Source organism: Bison bison, unplaced genomic scaffold, assembly GCF_000754665.1.
Source record: "Bison bison bison isolate TAMUID 2011002044 unplaced genomic scaffold, Bison_UMD1.0 scf7180017860443, whole genome shotgun sequence".
Taxonomy (NCBI): Eukaryota; Metazoa; Chordata; class Mammalia; order Artiodactyla; family Bovidae; genus Bison; species Bison bison.
Window position 1 is genome coordinate 3,204,984 of NW_011491015.1, and position 7,231 is coordinate 3,212,214.

Sequence of the window (7,231 nt, forward strand, 5' to 3'; positions counted from 1 at the left end):
TGGGCCTTTGACTCCCGCCAGAGGCTGCCAAGGGCTTCCCTGGTGGCTCCGCAGTAAAGAATTTGCCTGCAATGCAGGAGACTCAGGTTTGAGCCGGGAAGACCCATTTGGAGGAGGAAATGGCAACCCACTCCAGAATTCTTACCTGGAGAATCCCATGGAAAGAGGAGCCTGGCGGGCTACAGTCCTTGGGGTCGCACAGTCAGGCACGACGGGGCAGCTGAGAACAGCACACAAACAGGAGGGTGAACACGAGGGAGCAGGAGGCTGAAGTGCTGCCCTGGGGAGCTCAGCCGCACGGGGCCAACGGGGGCCTCCAGAAGCAGTGAAGGTGGGGTTAGAGAAGACGGCACCCAGCCCACTCGGGGCTGAGTCAAGTGCCTCCTACAGGTCCCAGCTTCTGGTGCCCACCTCCAGCTCACTTTCCCCCAAGGATTCTAGACCATAGGGCCGCTTCTTCAGCCCCACCTGCCCTTTAAGAGCTTCACCCACAGCCTCTTCACCTACTCTCTATCCCAACCTGATAGGAGCCACTCCTCTGCAAGGATGCTGTCTTAATATTTGGGGGCTGGGGGTTAATTGTTGGATAAAATATTGAGATTTATTTTTAAAATATTTTTAAACACCTATAATCCCATCAGCCAGAAAAAAAACTATCCACTAATATTTGATCATGTTTTCTTTGTACTCATTTTTTAAAAACTGAAGTATAGTTAATTTATAATACTGAAAATATTGAAATATAGTTAATTTATATGTAAATCAGGTGTACATCATAATGATCTGGGGTTTGTTTCTTTTGCCAAATGATATTCCATTATAAATTATTATAAGATATTGACCCTATTCAGTTCAGTTACTCAGTCGTGTCTGACTCTTTGCAACCCCATGAATCGCAGCACGCCAGGCCTCCCTGTCCATCACCAACTCTGGGAGTTCACCCAAACTCATGTCCATCGAGTCGGTGATGCCATCTCACCCTCTGTCGTCCCCTTCTCCTCCTGCCTCCAATCCCTCCCAGCATCAGAGTCTTTTCCAGTGAGTCAACTCTTCACATGAGGTGGCCAAAGTACTGGAGTTTCAGCTTTAGCATCATTCCTTCCAAAGAACACCCAGGGCTGATCTCCTTTAGAATGGACTGGTTGGATCTCCTTGCAGTCCAAGGGACTCTCAAGAGTCTTCTCCAACACCACAGTTCAAAAGCATCAATTCTTCAGCGCTCAGCCTTCTTCACAGTCCAACTCTCACATCCATACATGACCACAGGAAAAACCATAGCCTTGATTAGACGGACCTTTGTTAGCAAAGTAATGTCTCTGCTTTTGAATATGCTATCTAGGTTGGTCATAACTTTCCTTCCAAGGAGTAAGCGTCTTTTAATTTCATGGCTGCAGTCACCATCTGCAGTGATTTTGGAGCCCCAAAAAATAAAGTCTGACACTGTTTCCACTGTTTCCCCATCTATTTCCCATGAAGTGATGGGACTGGATGCCATGATACTATGCAGTAAATCCTCAATTGCTATCCGTTTTATTTACTCTGTGTGTGTGTGTGTTAGTCTCTCAATCACGTCCAAACCTTTGTGAACCCCATGGACTGTAGCCCTTCAGGCTCCTCTGTCCATGAGATTCTCCAGGCAAAAATACTACAGTGGGTTGCCGTGTCCTCCTCCAGGGAATCTTCCCGACCCAGGGATCGAACCTGGGTCACCTGCATTGCAGACAGATTCTTTCTCATCTGAGCCACCTGGGAAGCTCATTACTTACCTGTTTTGTGTATAGTGCTTTGTATCTGTTAATCCCATACGCCTAATGCCTCCCCTGCCAGTCCCATTTGTGAAGTTTGTTTTCTATGTCTGTCAATCTGTTTTTCTATATCGATTCATTTGTAGTTTTTAAATTCCATGTGTAAGTGATGTGGTATGTAGTATTTGCCATTCTCCATCTTACTTCACTAAGCATTACATTCTCTTGGTCCGTCCGTGTTGCTGCAGATGGCACTGTTTCACTCTTCCTTACGACCGGGTGGCAGCCCACTGGGCACATGTACTGCACCTTCTTAAGCTGGCCATCTTTGGTGGGCACTGGTCATCTCTGTGTCTTGGCTGTTGTAAGTTGTGCTGTGTGAACATTCGGGTGCATATATCCTTTGGTTTGGGGGCTTTTTTAGTTGCAGCGTCCCAGATCTTTTTCACTGTGGCGTGCAGGATCTGTAGTCACAGGCATGCTGCGAGGGTCAGTTTAGTTGCAGGGATCTGATTTCCTGATCAGGGATCAAACCCAGGCCCCTGCATTGGGAGCACAGAGTCCTTGCCACTGGCCCACCAGGGAAGTCCCACATGTATCATTTTAAATGAGAGTTTTCATCTTTTCTAACTATACTCCCAGGAATGGGATGGCTGGATCACATGGTAACTCTGTTTTTATTTTTAAGGGTCCTCCACACTGTTCTCCATAGTGGCTACACCAGTTTACATTTGCACCAACAGTCTTTGTACACATTTTTATTTATCAGAGTTAAAGTCATGTTCTATATAGACACTTATATCCTACTTACTTCATTTCAAATTTTCATATGAACATTGGGTACCTAATATCCCACTTTGTAGATCTGTCACTGTTGGGAATTGAGGTGTTGCCGACTTTTCACTCTTACAAATAACATGCAGGGCTGGTTTATACCACCGCTTTTCCCCCCGTTTCAAAGTAAACGTGTTTATTAGAGACAAAGGGGAAACTATTAATAAGTAGGATAAATAAATAAAACTTAATTATGGTAGGAAGTTCTGCCTCCAACCAAGATGGAGTAATATTGACCAGATTTACTCACCTCCTAAAACAACCAAAACTCCAGATGAAATATGTGGAATGACAGTTTAAAGGACACTGGAAATCAAACAACAAAGTCCAGGTACCCCTGAGAGACCAAGGTCCTGTCTGAGCCTACTGTAAGCCTTGCAACTGCCCTGACTTTCCCAGCTGCAGCCAAGGATGAAGACACAGGTGGAATCTAGAAGACTCCCCAAGTTGAGGGGATGGAGCTGAGACTCATGAGATGGATCTGGCAGGACAGGGGACTTCCCTGGTGGTCCAGAGGTTAAGAATGTGGGGGCCACAGGTTCGATCCATGGTTGGGGAACTAGGCCCCTGCACTGCAACTGCAGAGCCCACGTGCCACAGCTCGAGAGAAGTCCGCATGCCACCACAAGGCAGCAACGACAGATCCCAGCAGTGAGACCAGTGCGGCCAAATGAACCTGCTGGCACTAGTGGTAAAGAACCCGCCTGCCAGTGCAGCAGACGTAAGGGAAACGGGTTCAGTCCCTGGGTCGGGAAGATCCCTTGGAAGAGGGCGTGGCAGTCCACTCCAAGATTCTTGCCTGGAGAATCCCATGGACAGAGGAGCCTGGCAGGCTACAGTCCATGGGGTCGCGCAGAGTCGGGCACGACTGAGGCGAAGGAGCACAGCACAGAGGATTAGAGGTGAAGTGCCTGTGCTCACGCTGGCCCAGGTGTAGCGCCTGCCCCCACCAGCTGGCCGGTAACCCATTCACAGGGCACAGGGTAGAGGACACAGGACCTTTCTTAGGAAATAGGGACTAATTGGCCCTACGTGAAGCACTGCTCCAGTTCTACCTAAGTCTTGAAAAGCCAGGCCTGGGCTTCTGAGATGGCACAGTGGTAAAGAATCTGCCTGTCAATGCAGAAGATGCGGGTTCGATCCCTGGGTCAGGAAGATCTGGAGGAGGAAATGGCAACCCAGTCCAGTATTCTTGCCTGGAGAATCCCATGGACAGAGGAGCCTGGAGGGCTACAGTCCATGGGGTTGCGCAGAGTTGGACACGACTTGAGCGCACACACATGCAAGAGGACCAAACTGTTCCCAAATAACTGAGCCATGTCCCAGAGCAAAGTTCAGGAATATCTAGGAGAACATCCAGCCACAACAGTAACATTCAGTGTCTGGCATCCAGAACAATGACTACACATGGAAGAAAAAATTTAATTCATAGTGAGGATGAAAATCATGTAACCTGACACAGAACTGACACAGATGTGAGAATTACCAGACAAGGATGTTAGAAGTCAGTGTAACTATGTTCCATAAATTTAACAAAAGGAAGTAAAAACATGATATTCCAAAGGCAACAACATATTGTTGAAAGAAATAAAAGAAGACCTAAGAAAGTGGAAACACATCTGTGTCCATGGATCAGGAGACCTAACATTGTTAATAGGCCAGTATTCCCCAAATTAATCTATGGGTTCACACAGTCCTTGTCAAAAGCCCAGCAGCAACTGAGATTCCCTGCAGAAACTGACAAGCGGACCCTAAACTTCATATGGGAATTCCATCGATCCAGAACAGCTACAACAATCTTGAAAAAGAAGAGCCAAGTTCAAAGACACACACTTCCCAATTTCAAGACTCACTACAGAGTTACGGTTATCAAGACAGGGTGTTACTGGCTCAAGGACAGACACAGAGATCTATCCTTAAGCCAGCAGAATAGAATTGAGAGTCCAAAACTGGGCTGTCCCATTTATGGTCAGCGGAGTTTTGAAATGGTGTTACTTCTCTGTTTTGGCTGTGCTGGGTCTTCGCTGCCGAGCACGGGCTTTCTCTAGTTGCGGCGGGGTAGCGGCCGCTGTCTCGTTGTGGCGCCCGACTTCTCACTGCAGTGGCTTCTCTCGCTGCAGAGCACTGTCTCTAGAGTGCGTGGGCTCAGTAGTTGTAACACATGGTCTTAGCTGCCCCACAGCATGTGGAATCTTCCCTGACCAGGGGTCAAATCTGTGTCCCCTGCATTGGTGAATTCTTAGCCACTGGATCTCCAGGGAATTCCAGTGATCAACGGATTTTTGACAACAGTGTCAGGACTATTCAATGTAGAAAGAGCAGTCTTTTCAATAAATCCTACTGGGACAGCTGGATACCTACATGTGAAAAAAAATGAAATTAGACACACACTACCCCCCACATACACCACACATAATAACTAACCTGGTCCCTGTGGCTCAGATGGTAATGAATCTGCCTGTAATGGGTTCTCCGTGGGTCAGGAAGATCCCTTGGAGAAGGAAAGGGCAACCCACTCCAGTATTCACACCTGGGGAATCCCATGGACAGAGGAACCTGGTGGGCTACAGTCCGTGGGGTCACACTGAGTTGGACACTTCTGAGGGACTAACACTACTGTAAAAGCTAAGAAAAAAACAGGGTCAGATCTTCATGACTTGAGGTTAGGCACAGCCTTCGTAGATATGAGGCTAAAACCAAATGTCAAAAAATAACAAGATGGGCTTCATCAAATTTAAAAAATTTGGGCCTCAAAAGCTACCACCAAGAAAGTGAAAAGACAGCACAGAGAATGGGTGAAAATATTTTAAAAACTGTTAATCTGACACGGGAATTTTATCTAGAATATATCAAGAACACTTTCAACTGAATAATGAAAGGACAAATGACCAAATTTCAAAATGGGCAAAGCCTCTGAACAGACATTTCTCCAAAGAAGATACATAAATGGCCAGTAAGCTCATGCAAAGATGTTCAACATCATTAGTTATCAGAGAAATGCAAATCAAAACCACAAAACATGAAATATCAATTCACACTCACTAGGAAGGTTATAATAGTTAAAAAAAAAAAGAAACCAGGTAACAAGTGTGCAGGAGGCTGTAGAGAAATGAGAACCCTCGTGTGCTGCTCCTGGGAATATAAAGTGGCGCAGCTGCTTTTGAAATGTTCTGACGGTTTCTCCAGTGGTTAACCATAGTGTACGGATACTTGCTACGAGGATGAGCCTTGGAAACATCGTGCAGACTCAGAGCCCAGTCACAGAGGACCACGTACTGTTTTATTCCATTTATACAAAACGTCCAGAGTACAGGGAAATGCAGGGAGACCCACAGTTGCCTCGGACCGCGGCAGCTGGCGGGGAAGGAGGGTGACTGCTCATGGGGCTGGGGTTTCTTCTGGGATGAATGAAAATATTCTAAAATAGACTCTGATCTTGGTCACGTCACTCTGCATACACTAACAGCCCCTGAGTTATACCCTTGGTGTAGGACTTTGGTGGTGATGGATGTAGCACGACAGTTGATGACTGATGATTTCATGGGTATATTCATATCTCAAACGGTATAAAATTGTACAGTTTAAATATGTGCAGTTTATGGCATATCTATTACACCCCATAAAACTGTTTCTAAAAATCACCTACAGTGAGCTTCTAGAAATAAGCACACTTCACAGTTTGATATATCCTTCCAATTTATTTTATAAAATGAGATAAGCCTGCTCTTTTTCCATTTGGTAATGTATCATGATCGTCTTTCCACATCACTAAAAACTTAGGAAATATTTGATGGCCACATAGCCTTTTATGTTCAATAATGCAGTAAAATTTGTTGTTATTTATTTATTTTTGGTTGCGCTGGGTCCTCACTGCTGCGTCCGGGCTTTCCTTAGTCCTGGTGCACGCATACATGCTTAGTCGTTCAGCCGTGTCTGACTCTTGGGACTGTAGCCTGCCAGGCTCCCCAGTCCACGGGATTCTTGCTGTGAGAGGGGGCTACTCTCTAGCTGTGGTGTGTGGGCTTCTCATTTTGGTGGCTTCTCCTGTCGCCAAGCACAGGCTCTAGGGTTCACAGGCTTCCGTAGGTGCGGCACGTGGGCTCAGTATTTGTAGCTCATGGGCTCTAGAGCACAGGCTCAATAGTTGTGGCACACAGGCTTTAGTTGCTCCGAGGCGTGTGGGATCCTCCCCGGCCCAGGGATCGAACCCACGTCCCCTAGCAGGCGGACTCTTATCCGCTGTACCACTAGGGAAGTCCAATAATGCAGGAAATTTATTCCAGTCAGGGGAATCCAAAATGATCCTTCTGAGCCTTTCTGGCTTCAGGGGCTCTTCTACCCCAGGGAGCCCAGAAGGCAGAGAGAAATTCACCCGGGCCCCGTGCCAGCATAGGGCGGGCAGCCCAGGCAGTGATCAGCAGACTTTCAGGGTCATGTGTCCTGAAAATAATTGCAGAACAATTAAAAAAAAACTTCTTGCGTTTTTAAGTTGATCTCTAAAATAATGTCACAAGTTTAGTAGTTACAAAGTTTAGAAGTTGTCACAGTATTTATGTGCTTTGAGTAGATTCAGGGCTGAAGATTTAAGCTGTCTGCTTCATAGGAGACGTCTACCACGTAACCTAATCAACAAAGCCAGTCCTTACTGGCAA